Source organism: Hoplias malabaricus, unplaced genomic scaffold (genome assembly GCF_029633855.1).
Source record: "Hoplias malabaricus isolate fHopMal1 unplaced genomic scaffold, fHopMal1.hap1 scaffold_100, whole genome shotgun sequence".
In the NCBI taxonomy this organism is placed as follows: Eukaryota; Metazoa; Chordata; class Actinopteri; order Characiformes; family Erythrinidae; genus Hoplias; species Hoplias malabaricus.
In genome coordinates, this window is record NW_027101014.1 from 1 (window position 1) to 14,517 (window position 14,517).

The 14,517-nt window shown below is 50.9% G+C and overlaps 18 non-coding genes across 18 annotated transcripts; all 18 read left to right on the plus strand.

The window, feature by feature from the left end:
• The first annotated feature begins 319 nt into the window (after positions 1 to 319).
• trnay-gua (transfer RNA tyrosine (anticodon GUA)) lies at positions 320 to 406 on the plus strand. Its single transcript is given in 2 exon segments — positions 320 to 356; positions 371 to 406. It is a non-coding gene; the product is annotated as a tRNA-Tyr (tRNA).
• A 594-nt stretch (positions 407 to 1,000) lies between these two features.
• Positions 1,001 to 1,087, plus strand: trnay-gua (transfer RNA tyrosine (anticodon GUA)). Its single transcript is given in 2 exon segments — positions 1,001 to 1,037; positions 1,052 to 1,087. It is a non-coding gene; the product is annotated as a tRNA-Tyr (tRNA).
• Positions 1,088 to 1,682: 595 nt separating this feature from the next.
• Positions 1,683 to 1,769, plus strand: trnay-gua (transfer RNA tyrosine (anticodon GUA)). Its single transcript is given in 2 exon segments — positions 1,683 to 1,719; positions 1,734 to 1,769. It is a non-coding gene; the product is annotated as a tRNA-Tyr (tRNA).
• Positions 1,770 to 2,364: 595 nt separating this feature from the next.
• On the plus strand, positions 2,365 to 2,451 carry trnay-gua (transfer RNA tyrosine (anticodon GUA)). The gene is given in 2 exon segments: positions 2,365 to 2,401; positions 2,416 to 2,451. It is a non-coding gene; the product is annotated as a tRNA-Tyr (tRNA).
• Positions 2,452 to 3,046: 595 nt separating this feature from the next.
• trnay-gua (transfer RNA tyrosine (anticodon GUA)) lies at positions 3,047 to 3,133 on the plus strand. Its single transcript is given in 2 exon segments — positions 3,047 to 3,083; positions 3,098 to 3,133. It is a non-coding gene; the product is annotated as a tRNA-Tyr (tRNA).
• A 595-nt stretch (positions 3,134 to 3,728) lies between these two features.
• trnay-gua (transfer RNA tyrosine (anticodon GUA)) lies at positions 3,729 to 3,815 on the plus strand. The gene is given in 2 exon segments: positions 3,729 to 3,765; positions 3,780 to 3,815. It is a non-coding gene; the product is annotated as a tRNA-Tyr (tRNA).
• A 595-nt stretch (positions 3,816 to 4,410) lies between these two features.
• Positions 4,411 to 4,497, plus strand: trnay-gua (transfer RNA tyrosine (anticodon GUA)). The gene is given in 2 exon segments: positions 4,411 to 4,447; positions 4,462 to 4,497. It is a non-coding gene; the product is annotated as a tRNA-Tyr (tRNA).
• A 594-nt stretch (positions 4,498 to 5,091) lies between these two features.
• On the plus strand, positions 5,092 to 5,178 carry trnay-gua (transfer RNA tyrosine (anticodon GUA)). The gene is given in 2 exon segments: positions 5,092 to 5,128; positions 5,143 to 5,178. It is a non-coding gene; the product is annotated as a tRNA-Tyr (tRNA).
• Positions 5,179 to 5,773: 595 nt separating this feature from the next.
• trnay-gua (transfer RNA tyrosine (anticodon GUA)) lies at positions 5,774 to 5,860 on the plus strand. The gene is given in 2 exon segments: positions 5,774 to 5,810; positions 5,825 to 5,860. It is a non-coding gene; the product is annotated as a tRNA-Tyr (tRNA).
• Positions 5,861 to 6,455: 595 nt separating this feature from the next.
• On the plus strand, positions 6,456 to 6,542 carry trnay-gua (transfer RNA tyrosine (anticodon GUA)). Its single transcript is given in 2 exon segments — positions 6,456 to 6,492; positions 6,507 to 6,542. It is a non-coding gene; the product is annotated as a tRNA-Tyr (tRNA).
• A 594-nt stretch (positions 6,543 to 7,136) lies between these two features.
• trnay-gua (transfer RNA tyrosine (anticodon GUA)) lies at positions 7,137 to 7,223 on the plus strand. Its single transcript is given in 2 exon segments — positions 7,137 to 7,173; positions 7,188 to 7,223. It is a non-coding gene; the product is annotated as a tRNA-Tyr (tRNA).
• Positions 7,224 to 7,818: 595 nt separating this feature from the next.
• Positions 7,819 to 7,905, plus strand: trnay-gua (transfer RNA tyrosine (anticodon GUA)). The gene is given in 2 exon segments: positions 7,819 to 7,855; positions 7,870 to 7,905. It is a non-coding gene; the product is annotated as a tRNA-Tyr (tRNA).
• Positions 7,906 to 8,499: 594 nt separating this feature from the next.
• Positions 8,500 to 8,586, plus strand: trnay-gua (transfer RNA tyrosine (anticodon GUA)). Its single transcript is given in 2 exon segments — positions 8,500 to 8,536; positions 8,551 to 8,586. It is a non-coding gene; the product is annotated as a tRNA-Tyr (tRNA).
• Positions 8,587 to 9,181: 595 nt separating this feature from the next.
• trnay-gua (transfer RNA tyrosine (anticodon GUA)) lies at positions 9,182 to 9,268 on the plus strand. Its single transcript is given in 2 exon segments — positions 9,182 to 9,218; positions 9,233 to 9,268. It is a non-coding gene; the product is annotated as a tRNA-Tyr (tRNA).
• Positions 9,269 to 9,863: 595 nt separating this feature from the next.
• On the plus strand, positions 9,864 to 9,950 carry trnay-gua (transfer RNA tyrosine (anticodon GUA)). The gene is given in 2 exon segments: positions 9,864 to 9,900; positions 9,915 to 9,950. It is a non-coding gene; the product is annotated as a tRNA-Tyr (tRNA).
• A 1,277-nt stretch (positions 9,951 to 11,227) lies between these two features.
• Positions 11,228 to 11,314, plus strand: trnay-gua (transfer RNA tyrosine (anticodon GUA)). Its single transcript is given in 2 exon segments — positions 11,228 to 11,264; positions 11,279 to 11,314. It is a non-coding gene; the product is annotated as a tRNA-Tyr (tRNA).
• A 595-nt stretch (positions 11,315 to 11,909) lies between these two features.
• Positions 11,910 to 11,996, plus strand: trnay-gua (transfer RNA tyrosine (anticodon GUA)). Its single transcript is given in 2 exon segments — positions 11,910 to 11,946; positions 11,961 to 11,996. It is a non-coding gene; the product is annotated as a tRNA-Tyr (tRNA).
• Positions 11,997 to 13,955: 1,959 nt separating this feature from the next.
• On the plus strand, positions 13,956 to 14,042 carry trnay-gua (transfer RNA tyrosine (anticodon GUA)). The gene is given in 2 exon segments: positions 13,956 to 13,992; positions 14,007 to 14,042. It is a non-coding gene; the product is annotated as a tRNA-Tyr (tRNA).
• The last annotated feature ends 475 nt before the right edge of the window (positions 14,043 to 14,517 follow it).

Sequence of the window (14,517 nt, forward strand, 5' to 3'; positions counted from 1 at the left end):
CATTCCTTCAACCTACACAGCCCAGCATGTGGGTGGGGGGGGGACCTTCCAGAGTCTTGTAGTGGACTTGGTGTGCAAGAAAGCACACACTTCCCTGACCGGGAATCGAACCCGGCCGCAGCGGTGAGAGCGCCGAATCCTAGCCACTAGACCACCAGGGCCACCGTTTTCAGCTACGTCTGAAAGGAAGGAGATAGGATTAAGTTCAGGGGCTAGGGCTAGGCTTTTGCCGGATGTACTCGCTCTACAATCATAGGAGTGCATGAGAGTCTGTCCTAAACGCACTTGTCAGTTTTCAGTCCAACCCTTTAGCATAGCACCTTCGATAGCTCAGTTGGTAGAGCGGAGGACTGTAGTTGTTAATAAGGCGATCCTTAGGTCGCTGGTTCAAATCCGGCTCGAAGGAGACTTTTCTTTTCCCTCGTGCCACTGCGGGATATCATGGCCAGGTGCCTGCCTGCAGATGCACTGGCATGCCAGAGTGCAATATGCTGAAGGCAGTGACGGATCATTTACATTGTTCCATTCAAATTTCTCAAACTTTATCTTGCCTCCCTAAAAGACTTGCAGACTTGAAAACATAAAGCCACGCTGGTGTGGGTGTGTGGAGGTGGTGAATGAGGCAGCAACGTGTCGTTTAGAAGTTTGGCAAAAAAGGAAGTAGCAGAAGGAGGACGCTTTTCATTCCTTCAACCTACACAGCCCAGCATGTGGGTGGGGGGGGGGCCTTCCAGAGTCTTGTAGTGGACTTGGTGTGCAAGAAAGCACACACTTCCCTGACCGGGAATCGAACCCGGCCGCAGCGGTGAGAGCGCCGAATCCTAGCCACTAGACCACCAGGGCCACCGTTTTCAGCTACGTCTGAAAGGAAGGAGATAGGATTAAGTTCAGGGGCTAGGGCTAGGCTTTTGCCGGATGTACTCGCTCTACAATCATAGGAGTGCATGAGAGTCTGTCCTAAACGCACTTGTCAGTTTTCAGTCCAACCCTTAACATAGCACCTTCGATAGCTCAGTTGGTAGAGCGGAGGACTGTAGTTGTTAATAAGGCAATCCTTAGGTCGCTGGTTCAAATCCGGCTCGAAGGAGACTTTTCTTTTCCCTCGTGCCACTGCGGGATATCATGGCCAGGTGCCTGCCTGCAGATGCACTGGCATGCCAGAGTGCAATATGCTGAAGGCAGTGACGGATCATTTACACTGTTCCATTCAAATTTCTCAAACTTTATCTTGCCTCCCTAAAAGACTTGCAGACTTGAAAACATAAAGCCACGCTGGTGTGGGTGTGTGGAGGTGGTGAATGAGGCAGCAACGTGTCGTTTAGAAGTTTGGCAAAAAAGGAAGTAGCAGAAGGAGGACGCTTTACATTCCTTCAACCTACACAGCCCAGCATGTGGGTGGGGGGGGGACCTTCCAGAGTCTTGTAGTGGACTTGGTGTGCAAGAAAGCACACACTTCCCTGACCGGGAATCGAACCCGGCCGCAGCGGTGAGAGCGCCGAATCCTAGCCACTAGACCACCAGGGCCACCGTTTTCAGCTACGTCTGAAAGGAAGGAGATAGGATTAAGTTCAGGGGCTAGGGCTAGGCTTTTGCCGGATGTACTCGCTCTACAATCATAGGAGTGCATGAGAGTCTGTCCTAAACGCACTTGTCAGTTTTCAGTCCAACCCTTTAGCATAGCATCTTCGATAGCTCAGTTGGTAGAGCGGAGGACTGTAGTTGTTAATAAGGCGATCCTTAGGTCGCTGGTTCAAATCCGGCTCGAAGAAGACTTTTCTTTTCCCTCGCGCCACTGTGGGATATCATGGCCAGGTGCCTGCCTCCAGATGCACTGGCATGCCAGAGTGCAATATGCTGAAGGCAGTGACGGATCATTTACACTGTTCCATTCAAATTTCTCAAACTTTATCTTGCCTCCCTAAAAGACTTGCAGACTTGAAAACATAAAGCCACGCTGGTGTGGGTGTGTGGAGGTGGTGAATGAGGCAGCAACGTGTCGTTTAGAAGTTTGGCAAAAAAGGAAGTAGCAGAAGGAGGACGCTTTACATTCCTTCAACCTACACAGCCCAGCATGTGGGTGGGGGGGGGACCTTCCAGAGTCTTGTAGTGGACTTGGTGTGCAAGAAAGCACACACTTCCCTGACCGGGAATCGAACCCGGCCGCAGCGGTGAGAGCGCCGAATCCTAGCCACTAGACCACCAGGGCCACCGTTTTCAGCTACGTCTGAAAGGAAGGAGATAGGATTAAGTTCAGGGGCTAGGGCTAGGCTTTTGCCGGATGTACTCGCTCTACAATCATAGGAGTGCATGAGAGTCTGTCCTAAACGCACTTGTCAGTTTTCAGTCCAACCCTTTAGCATAGCACCTTCGATAGCTCAGTTGGTAGAGCGGAGGACTGTAGTTGTTAATAAGGCGATCCTTAGGTCGCTGGTTCAAATCCGGCTCGAAGGAGACTTTTCTTTTCCCTCGTGCCACTGCGGGATATCATGGCCAGGTGCCTGCCTGCAGATGCACTGGCATGCCAGAGTGCAATATGCTGAAGGCAGTGACGGATCATTTACATTGTTCCATTCAAATTTCTCAAACTTTATCTTGCCTCCCTAAAAGACTTGCAGACTTGAAAACATAAAGCCACGCTGGTGTGGGTGTGTGGAGGTGGTGAATGAGGCAGCAACGTGTCGTTTAGAAGTTTGGCAAAAAAGGAAGTAGCAGAAGGAGGACGCTTTTCATTCCTTCAACCTACACAGCCCAGCATGTGGGTGTGGGGGGGGCCTTCCAGAGTCTTGTAGTGGACTTGGTGTGCAAGAAAGCACACACTTCCCTGACCGGGAATCGAACCCGGCCGCAGCGGTGAGAGCGCCGAATCCTAGCCACTAGACCACCAGGGCCACCGTTTTCAGCTACGTCTGAAAGGAAGGAGATAGGATTAAGTTCAGGGGCTAGGGCTAGGCTTTTGCCGGATGTACTCGCTCTACAATCATAGGAGTGCATGAGAGTCTGTCCTAAACGCACTTGTCAGTTTTCAGTCCAACCCTTTAGCATAGCATCTTCGATAGCTCAGTTGGTAGAGCGGAGGACTGTAGTTGTTAATAAGGCGATCCTTAGGTCGCTGGTTCAAATCCGGCTCGAAGAAGACTTTTCTTTTCCCTCGCGCCACTGTGGGATATCATGGCCAGGTGCCTGCCTCCAGATGCACTGGCATGCCAGAGTGCAATATGCTGAAGGCAGTGACGGATCATTTACACTGTTCCATTCAAATTTCTCAAACTTTATCTTGCCTCCCTAAAAGACTTGCAGACTTGAAAACATAAAGCCACGCTGGTGTGGGTGTGTGGAGGTGGTGAATGAGGCAGCAACGTGTCGTTTAGAAGTTTGGCAAAAAAGGAAGTAGCAGAAGGAGGACGCTTTACATTCCTTCAACCTACACAGCCCAGCATGTGGGTGGGGGGGGGACCTTCCAGAGTCTTGTAGTGGACTTGGTGTGCAAGAAAGCACACACTTCCCTGACCGGGAATCGAACCCGGCCGCAGCGGTGAGAGCGCCGAATCCTAGCCACTAGACCACCAGGGCCACCGTTTTCAGCTACGTCTGAAAGGAAGGAGATAGGATTAAGTTCAGGGGCTAGGGCTAGGCTTTTGCCGGATGTACTCGCTCTACAATCATAGGAGTGCATGAGAGTCTGTCCTAAACGCACTTGTCAGTTTTCAGTCCAACCCTTTAGCATAGCACCTTCGATAGCTCAGTTGGTAGAGCGGAGGACTGTAGTTGTTAATAAGGCGATCCTTAGGTCGCTGGTTCAAATCCGGCTCGAAGGAGACTTTTCTTTTCCCTCGTGCCACTGCGGGATATCATGGCCAGGTGCCTGCCTGCAGATGCACTGGCATGCCAGAGTGCAATATGCTGAAGGCAGTGACGGATCATTTACATTGTTCCATTCAAATTTCTCAAACTTTATCTTGCCTCCCTAAAAGACTTGCAGACTTGAAAACATAAAGCCACGCTGGTGTGGGTGTGTGGAGGTGGTGAATGAGGCAGCAACGTGTCGTTTAGAAGTTTGGCAAAAAAGGAAGTAGCAGAAGGAGGACGCTTTTCATTCCTTCAACCTACACAGCCCAGCATGTGGGTGGGGGGGGGGCCTTCCAGAGTCTTGTAGTGGACTTGGTGTGCAAGAAAGCACACACTTCCCTGACCGGGAATCGAACCCGGCCGCAGCGGTGAGAGCGCCGAATCCTAGCCACTAGACCACCAGGGCCACCGTTTTCAGCTACGTCTGAAAGGAAGGAGATAGGATTAAGTTCAGGGGCTAGGGCTAGGCTTTTGCCGGATGTACTCGCTCTACAATCATAGGAGTGCATGAGAGTCTGTCCTAAACGCACTTGTCAGTTTTCAGTCCAACCCTTTAGCATAGCACCTTCGATAGCTCAGTTGGTAGAGCGGAGGACTGTAGTTGTTAATAAGGCGATCCTTAGGTCGCTGGTTCAAATCCGGCTCGAAGGAGACTTTTCTTTTCCCTCGTGCCACTGCGGGATATCATGGCCAGGTGCCTGCCTGCAGATGCACTGGCATGCCAGAGTGCAATATGCTGAAGGCAGTGACGGATCATTTACATTGTTCCATTCAAATTTCTCAAACTTTATCTTGCCTCCCTAAAAGACTTGCAGACTTGAAAACATAAAGCCACGCTGGTGTGGGTGTGTGGAGGTGGTGAATGAGGCAGCAACGTGTCGTTTAGAAGTTTGGCAAAAAAGGAAGTAGCAGAAGGAGGATGCTTTTCATTCCTTCAACCTACACAGCCCAGCATGTGGGTGGGGGGGGGGCCTTCCAGAGTCTTGTAGTGGACTTGGTGTGCAAGAAAGCACACACTTCCCTGACCGGGAATCGAACCCGGCCGCAGCGGTGAGAGCGCCGAATCCTAGCCACTAGACCACCAGGGCCACCGTTTTCAGCTACGTCTGAAAGGAAGGAGATAGGATTAAGTTCAGGGGCTAGGGCTAGGCTTTTGCCGGATGTACTCGCTCTACAATCATAGGAGTGCATGAGAGTCTGTCCTAAACGCACTTGTCAGTTTTCAGTCCAACCCTTAACATAGCACCTTCGATAGCTCAGTTGGTAGAGCGGAGGACTGTAGTTGTTAATAAGGCGATCCTTAGGTCGCTGGTTCAAATCCGGCTCGAAGGAGACTTTTCTTTTCCCTCGTGCCACTGCGGGATATCATGGCCAGGTGCCTGCCTGCAGATGCACTGGCATGCCAGAGTGCAATATGCTGAAGGCAGTGACGGATCATTTACACTGTTCCATTCAAATTTCTCAAACTTTATCTTGCCTCCCTAAAAGACTTGCAGACTTGAAAACATAAAGCCACGCTGGTGTGGGTGTGTGGAGGTGGTGAATGAGGCAGCAACGTGTCGTTTAGAAGTTTGGCAAAAAAGGAAGTAGCAGAAGGAGGACGCTTTACATTCCTTCAACCTACACAGCCCAGCATGTGGGTGGGGGGGGGACCTTCCAGAGTCTTGTAGTGGACTTGGTGTGCAAGAAAGCACACACTTCCCTGACCGGGAATCGAACCCGGCCGCAGCGGTGAGAGCGCCGAATCCTAGCCACTAGACCACCAGGGCCACCGTTTTCAGCTACGTCTGAAAGGAAGGAGATAGGATTAAGTTCAGGGGCTAGGGCTAGGCTTTTGCCGGATGTACTCGCTCTACAAACATAGGAGTGCATGAGAGTCTGTCCTAAACGCACTTGTCAGTTTTCAGTCCAACCCTTTAGCATAGCATCTTCGATAGCTCAGTTGGTAGAGCGGAGGACTGTAGTTGTTAATAAGGCGATCCTTAGGTCGCTGGTTCAAATCCGGCTCGAAGAAGACTTTTCTTTTCCCTCGCGCCACTGTGGGATATCATGGCCAGGTGCCTGCCTCCAGATGCACTGGCATGCCAGAGTGCAATATGCTGAAGGCAGTGACGGATCATTTACACTGTTCCATTCAAATTTCTCAAACTTTATCTTGCCTCCCTAAAAGACTTGCAGACTTGAAAACATAAAGCCACGCTGGTGTGGGTGTGTGGAGGTGGTGAATGAGGCAGCAACGTGTCGTTTAGAAGTTTGGCAAAAAAGGAAGTAGCAGAAGGAGGACGCTTTACATTCCTTCAACCTACACAGCCCAGCATGTGGGTGGGGGGGGGACCTTCCAGAGTCTTGTAGTGGACTTGGTGTGCAAGAAAGCACACACTTCCCTGACCGGGAATCGAACCCGGCCGCAGCGGTGAGAGCGCCGAATCCTAGCCACTAGACCACCAGGGCCACCGTTTTCAGCTACGTCTGAAAGGAAGGAGATAGGATTAAGTTCAGGGGCTAGGGCTAGGCTTTTGCCGGATGTACTCGCTCTACAATCATAGGAGTGCATGAGAGTCTGTCCTAAACGCACTTGTCAGTTTTCAGTCCAACCCTTTAGCATAGCACCTTCGATAGCTCAGTTGGTAGAGCGGAGGACTGTAGTTGTTAATAAGGCGATCCTTAGGTCGCTGGTTCAAATCCGGCTCGAAGGAGACTTTTCTTTTCCCTCGTGCCACTGCGGGATATCATGGCCAGGTGCCTGCCTGCAGATGCACTGGCATGCCAGAGTGCAATATGCTGAAGGCAGTGACGGATCATTTACATTGTTCCATTCAAATTTCTCAAACTTTATCTTGCCTCCCTAAAAGACTTGCAGACTTGAAAACATAAAGCCACGCTGGTGTGGGTGTGTGGAGGTGGTGAATGAGGCAGCAACGTGTCGTTTAGAAGTTTGGCAAAAAAGGAAGTAGCAGAAGGAGGACGCTTTTCATTCCTTCAACCTACACAGCCCAGCATGTGGGTGGGGGGGGGGCCTTCCAGAGTCTTGTAGTGGACTTGGTGTGCAAGAAAGCACACACTTCCCTGACCGGGAATCGAACCCGGCCGCAGCGGTGAGAGCGCCGAATCCTAGCCACTAGACCACCAGGGCCACCGTTTTCAGCTACGTCTGAAAGGAAGGAGATAGGATTAAGTTCAGGGGCTAGGGCTAGGCTTTTGCCGGATGTACTCGCTCTACAATCATAGGAGTGCATGAGAGTCTGTCCTAAACGCACTTGTCAGTTTTCAGTCCAAGCCTTAACATAGCACCTTTGATAGCTCAGTTGGTAGAGCGGAGGACTGTAGTTGTTAATAAGGCGATCCTTAGGTCGCTGGTTCAAATCCGGCTCGAAGGAGACTTTTCTTTTCCCTCGTGCCACTGCGGGATATCATGGCCAAGTGCCTGCCTGCAGATGCACTGGCATGCCAGAGTGCAATATGCTGAAGGCAGTGACGGATCATTTACACTGTTCCATTCAAATTTCTCAAACTTTATCTTGCCTCCCTAAAAGACTTGCAGACTTGAAAACATAAAGCCACGCTGGTGTGGGTGTGTGGAGGTGGTGAATGAGGCAGCAACGTGTCGTTTAGAAGTTTGGCAAAAAAGGAAGTAGCAGAAGGAGGACGCTTTACATTCCTTCAACCTACACAGCCCAGCATGTGGGTGGGGGGGGGACCTTCCAGAGTCTTGTAGTGGACTTGGTGTGCAAGAAAGCACACACTTCCCTGACCGGGAATCGAACCCGGCCGCAGCGGTGAGAGCGCCGAATCCTAGCCACTAGACCACCAGGGCCACCGTTTTCAGCTACGTCTGAAAGGAAGGAGATAGGATTAAGTTCAGGGGCTAGGGCTAGGCTTTTGCCGGATGTACTCGCTCTACAATCATAGGAGTGCATGAGAGTCTGTCCTAAACGCACTTGTCAGTTTTCAGTCCAACCCTTTAGCATAGCACCTTCGATAGCTCAGTTGGTAGAGCGGAGGACTGTAGTTGTTAATAAGGCGATCCTTAGGTCGCTGGTTCAAATCCGGCTCGAAGGAGACTTTTCTTTTCCCTCGTGCCACTGCGGGATATCATGGCCAGGTGCCTGCCTGCAGATGCACTGGCATGCCAGAGTGCAATATGCTGAAGGCAGTGACGGATCATTTACATTGTTCCATTCAAATTTCTCAAACTTTATCTTGCCTCCCTAAAAGACTTGCAGACTTGAAAACATAAAGCCACGCTGGTGTGGGTGTGTGGAGGTGGTGAATGAGGCAGCAACGTGTCGTTTAGAAGTTTGGCAAAAAAGGAAGTAGCAGAAGGAGGACGCTTTACATTCCTTCAACCTACACAGCCCAGCATGTGGGTGGGGGGGGGACCTTCCAGAGTCTTGTAGTGGACTTGGTGTGCAAGAAAGCACACACTTCCCTGACCGGGAATCGAACCCGGCCGCAGCGGTGAGAGCGCCGAATCCTAGCCACTAGACCACCAGGGCCACCATTTTCAGCTACGTCTGAAAGGAAGGAGATAGGATTAAGTTCAGGGGCTAGGGCTAGGCTTTTGCCGGATGTACTCGCTCTACAATCATAGGAGTGCATGAGAGTCTGTCCTAAACGCACTTGTCAGTTTTCAGTCCAACCCTTAACATAGCACCTTCGATAGCTCAGTTGGTAGAGCGGAGGACTGTAGTTGTTAATAAGGCGATCCTTAGGTCGCTGGTTCAAATCCGGCTCGAAGGAGACTTTTCTTTTCCCTCGTGCCACTGCGGGATATCATGGCCAGGTGCCTGCCTGCAGATGCACTGGCATGCCAGAGTGCAATATGCTGAAGGCAGTGACGGATCATTTACACTGTTCCATTCAAATTTCTCAAACTTTATCTTGCCTCCCTAAAAGACTTGCAGACTTGAAAACATAAAGCCACGCTGGTGTGGGTGTGTGGAGGTGGTGAATGAGGCAGCAACGTGTCGTTTAGAAGTTTGGCAAAAAAGGAAGTAGCAGAAGGAGGACGCTTTACATTCCTTCAACCTACACAGCCCAGCATGTGGGTGGGGGGGGGACCTTCCAGAGTCTTGTAGTGGACTTGGTGTGCAAGAAAGCACACACTTCCCTGACCGGGAATCGAACCCGGCCGCAGCGGTGAGAGCGCCGAATCCTAGCCACTAGACCACCAGGGCCACCGTTTTCAGCTACGTCTGAAAGGAAGGAGATAGGATTAAGTTCAGGGGCTAGGGCTAGGCTTTTGCCGGATGTACTCGCTCTACAATCATAGGAGTGCATGAGAGTCTGTCCTAAACGCACTTGTCAGTTTTCAGTCCAACCCTTTAGCATAGCACCTTCGATAGCTCAGTTGGTAGAGCGGAGGATTGTAGTTGTTAATAAGGCGATCCTTAGGTCGCTGGTTCAAATCCGGCTCGAAGGAGACTTTTCTTTTCCCTCGTGCCACTGCGGGATATCATGGCCAGGTGCCTGCCTGCAGATGCACTGGCATGCCAGAGTGCAATATGCTGAAGGCAGTGACGGATCATTTACATTGTTCCATTCAAATTTCTCAAACTTTATCTTGCCTCCCTAAAAGACTTGCAGACTTGAAAACATAAAGCCACGCTGGTGTGGGTGTGTGGAGGTGGTGAATGAGGCAGCAACGTGTCGTTTAGAAGTTTGGCAAAAAAGGAAGTAGCAGAAGGAGGACGCTTTACATTCCTTCAACCTACACAGCCCAGCATGTGGGTGGGGGGGGGACCTTCCAGAGTCTTGTAGTGGACTTGGTGTGCAAGAAAGCACACACTTCCCTGACCGGGAATCGAACCCGGCCGCAGCGGTGAGAGCGCCGAATCCTAGCCACTAGACCACCAGGGCCACCGTTTTCAGCTACGTCTGAAAGGAAGGAGATAGGATTAAGTTCAGGGGCTAGGGCTAGGCTTTTGCCGGATGTACTCACTCTACAATCATAGGAGTGCATGAGAGTCTGTCCTAAACGCACTTGTCAGTTTTCAGTCCAACCCTTTAGCATAGCACCTTTGATAGCTCAGTTGGTAGAGCGGAGGACTGTAGTTGTTAATAAGGCGATCCTTAGGTCGCTGGTTCAAATCCGGCTCGAAGGAGACTTTTCTTTTCCCTCGTGCCACTGCGGGATATCATGGCCAGGTGCCTGCCTGCAGATGCACTGGCATGCCAGAGTGCAATATGCTGAAGGCAGTGACGGATCATTTACACTTTTCCATTCAAATTTCTCAAACTTTATCTTGCCTCCCTAAAAGACTTGCAGACTTGAAAACATAAAGCCACGCTGGTGTGGGTGTGTGGAGGTGGTGAATGAGGCAGCAACGTGTCGTTTAGAAGTTTGGCAAAAAAGGAAGTAGCAGAAGGAGGACGCTTTACATTCCTTCAACCTACACAGCCCAGCATGTGGGTGGGGGGGGGACCTTCCAGAGTCTTGTAGTGGACTTGGTGTGCAAGAAAGCACACACTTCCCTGACCGGGAATCGAACCCGGCCGCAGCGGTGAGAGCGCCGAATCCTAGCCACTAGACCACCAGGGCCACCGTTTTCAGCTACGTCTGAAAGGAAGGAGATAGGATTAAGTTCAGGGGCTAGGGCTAGGCTTTTGCCGGATGTACTCGCTCTACAATCATAGGAGTGCATGAGAGTCTGTCCTAAACGCACTTGTCAGTTTTCAGTCCAACCCTTTAGCACAGCACCTTCGATAGCTCAGTTGGTAGAGCGGAGGACTGTAGTTGTTAATAAGGCGATCCTTAGGTCGTTGGTTCAAATCCGGCTCGAAGGAGACTTTTCTTTTCCCTCGTGCCACTGCGGGATATCATGGCCAGGTGCCTGCCTGCAGATGCACTGGCATGCCAGAGTGCAATATGCTGAAGGCAGTGACGGATCATTTACATTGTTCCATTCAAATTTCTCAAACTTTATCTTGCCTCCCTAAAAGACTTGCAGACTTGAAAACATAAAGCCATGCTGGTGTGGGTGTGTGGAGGTGGTGAATGAGGCAGCAACGTGTCGTTTAGAAGTTTGGCAAAAAAGGAAGTAGCAGAAGGAGGACGCTTTACATTCCTTCAACCTACACAGCCCAGCATGTGGGTGGGGGGGGGACCTTCCAGAGTCTTGTAGTGGACTTGGTGTGCAAGAAAGCACACACTTCCCTGACCGGGAATCGAACCCGGCCGCAGCGGTGAGAGCGCCGAATCCTAGCCACTAGACCACCAGGGCCGCCGTTTTCAGCTACGTCTGAAAGGAAGGAGATAGGATTAAGTTCAGGGGCTAGGGCTAGGCTTTTGCCGGATGTACTCGCTCTGCAATCATAGGAGTGCATGAGAGTCTGTCCTAAACGCACTTGTCAGTTTTCAGTCCAACCCTTTAGCATAGCACCTTCGATAGCTCAGTTGGTAGAGCGGAGGACTGTAGTTGTTAATAAGGCGATCCTTAGGTCGCTGGTTCAAATCCGGCTCGAAGGAGACTTTTCTTTTCCCTCGTGCCACTGCGGGATATCATGGCCAGGTGCCTGCCTGCAGATGCACTGGCATGCCAGAGTGCAATATGCTGAAGGCAGTGACGGATCATTTACATTGTTCCATTCAAATTTCTCAAACTTTATCTTGCCTCCCTAAAAGACTTGCAGACTTGAAAACATAAAGCCACGCTGGTGTGGGTGTGTGGAGGTGGTGAATGAGGCAGCAACGTGTCGTTTAGAAGTTTGGCAAAAAAGGAAGTAGCAGAAGGAGGACGCTTTACATTCCTTCAACCTACACAGCCCAGCATGTGGGTGGGGGGGGGACCTTCCAGAGTCTTGTAGTGGACTTGGTGTGCAAGAAAGCACACACTTCCCTGACCGGGAATCGAACCCGGCCGCAGCGGTGAGAGCGCCGAATCCTAGCCACTAGACCACCAGGGCCACCGTTTTCAGCTACGTCTGAAAGGAAGGAGATAGGATTAAGTTCAGGGGCTAGGGCTAGGCTTTTGCCGGATGTACTCGCTCTACAATCATAGGAGTGCATGAGAGTCTGTCCTAAACGCACTTGTCAGTTTTCAGTCCAACCTTTTAGCATAGCACCTTCGATAGCTCAGTTGGTAGAGCGGAGGACTGTAGTTGTTAATAAGGCCATCCTTAGGTCGCCGGTTCAAATCCGGCTCGAAGGAGACTTTTCTTTTCCCTCGTGCCACTGCGGGATATCATGGCCAGGTGCCTGCCTGCAGATGCACTGGCATGCCAGAGTGCAATATGCTGAAGGCAGTGACGGATCATTTACATTGTTCCATTCAAATTTCTCAAACTTTATCTTGCCTCCCTAAAAGACTTGCAGACTTGAAAACATAAAGCCACGCTGGTGTGGGTGTGTGGAGGTGGTGAATGAGGCAGCAACGTGTCGTTTAGAAGTTTGGCAAAAAAGGAAGTAGCAGAAGGAGGACGCTTTACATTCCTTCAACCTACACAGCCCAGCATGTGGGTGGGGGGGGGACCTTCCAGAGTCTTGTAGTGGACTTGGTGTGCAAGAAAGCACACACTTCCCTGACCGGGAATCGAACCCAGCCGCAGCGGTGAGAGCGCCGAATCCTAGCCACTAGACCACCAGGGCCACCGTTTTCAGCTACGTCTGAAAGGAAGGAGATAGGATTAAGTTCAGGGGCTAGGGCTAGGCTTTTGCCGGATGTACTCGCTCTACAATCATAGGAGTGCATGAGAGTCTGTCCTAAACGCACTTGTCAGTTTTCAGTCCAATCCCTTAGCATAGCACCTTCAATAGCTCAGTTGGTAGAGCGGAGGACTGTAGTTGTTAATAAGGCGATCCTTAGGTCGTTGGTTCAAATCCGGCTCGAAGGAGACTTTTCTTTTCCCTCGTGCCACTGCGGGATATCATGGCCAGGTGCCTGCCTGCAGATGCACTGGCATGCCAGAGTGCAATATGCTGAAGGCAGTGACGGATCATTTACATTGTTCCATTCAAATTTCTCAAACTTTATCTTGCCTCCCTAAAAGACTTGCAGACTTGAAAACATAAAGCCACGCTGGTGTGGGTGTGTGGAGGTGGTGAATGAGGCAGCAACGTGTCGTTTAGAAGTTTGGCAAAAAAGGAAGTAGCAGAAGGAGGACGCTTTACATTCCTTCAACCTACACAGCCCAGCATGTGGGTGGGGGGGGGACCTTCCAGAGTCTTGTAGTGGACTTGGTGTGCAAGAAAGCACACACTTCCCTGACCGGGAATCGAACCCGGCCGCAGCGGTGAGAGCGCCGAATCCTAGCCACTAGACCACCAGGGCCACCGTTTTCAGCTACGTCTGAAAGGAAGGAGATAGGATTAAGTTCAGGGGCTAGGGCTAGGCTTTTGCCGGATGTACTCGCTCTACAATCATAGGAGTGCATGAGAGTCTGTCCTAAACGCACTTGTCAGTTTTCAGTCCAACCCTTTAGCACAGCACCTTCGATAGCTCAGTTGGTAGAGCGGAGGACTGTAGTTGTTAATAAGGCGATCCTTAGGTCGTTGGTTCAAATCCGGCTCGAAGGAGACTTTTCTTTTCCCTCGTGCCACTGCGGGATATCATGGCCAGGTGCCTGCCTGCAGATGCACTGGCATGCCAGAGTGCAATATGCTGAAGGCAGTGACGGATCATTTACATTGTTCCATTCAAATTTCTCAAACTTTATCTTGCCTCCCTAAAAGACTTGCAGACTTGAAAACATAAAGCCACGCTGGTGTGGGTGTGTGGAGGTGGTGAATGAGGCAGCAACGTGTCGTTTAGAAGTTTGGCAAAAAAGGAAGTAGCAGAAGGAGGACGCTTTACATTCCTTCAACCTACACAGCCCAGCATGTGGGTGGGGGGGGGACCTTCCAGAGTCTTGTAGTGGACTTGGTGTGCAAGAAAGCACACACTTCCCTGACCGGGAATCGAACCCGGCCGCAGCGGTGAGAGCGCCGAATCCTAGCCACTAGACCACCAGGGCCACCGTTTTCAGCTACGTCTGAAAGGAAGGAGATAGGATTAAGTTCAGGGGCTAGGGCTAGGCTTTTGCCGGATGTACTCGCTCTACAATCATAGGAGTGCATGAGAGTCTGTCCTAAACGCACTTGTCAGTTTTCAGTCCAACCTTTTAGCATAGCACCTTCGATAGCTCAGTTGGTAGAGCGGAGGACTGTAGTTGTTAATAAGGCCATCCTTAGGTCGCCGGTTCAAATCCGGCTCGAAGGAGACTTTTCTTTTCCCTCGTGCCACTGCGGGATATCATGGCCAGGTGCCTGCCTGCAGATGCACTGGCATGCCAGAGTGCAATATGCTGAAGGCAGTGACGGATCATTTACATTGTTCCATTCAAATTTCTCAAACTTTATCTTGCCTCCCTAAAAGACTTGCAGACTTGAAAACATAAAGCCACGCTGGTGTGGGTGTGTGGAGGTGGTGAATGAGGCAGCAACGTGTCGTTTAGAAGTTTGGCAAAAAAGGAAGTAGCAGAAGGAGGACGCTTTACATTCCTTCAACCTACACAGCCCAGCATGTGGGTGGGGGGGGGACCTTCCAGAGTCTTGTAGTGGACTTGGTGTGCAAGAAAGCACACACTTCCCTGACCGGGAATCGAACCCGGCCGCAGCGGTGAGAGCGCCGAATCCTAGCCACTAGACCACCAGGGCCACCGTTTTCAGCTACGTCTGAAAGGAAGGAGATAGGA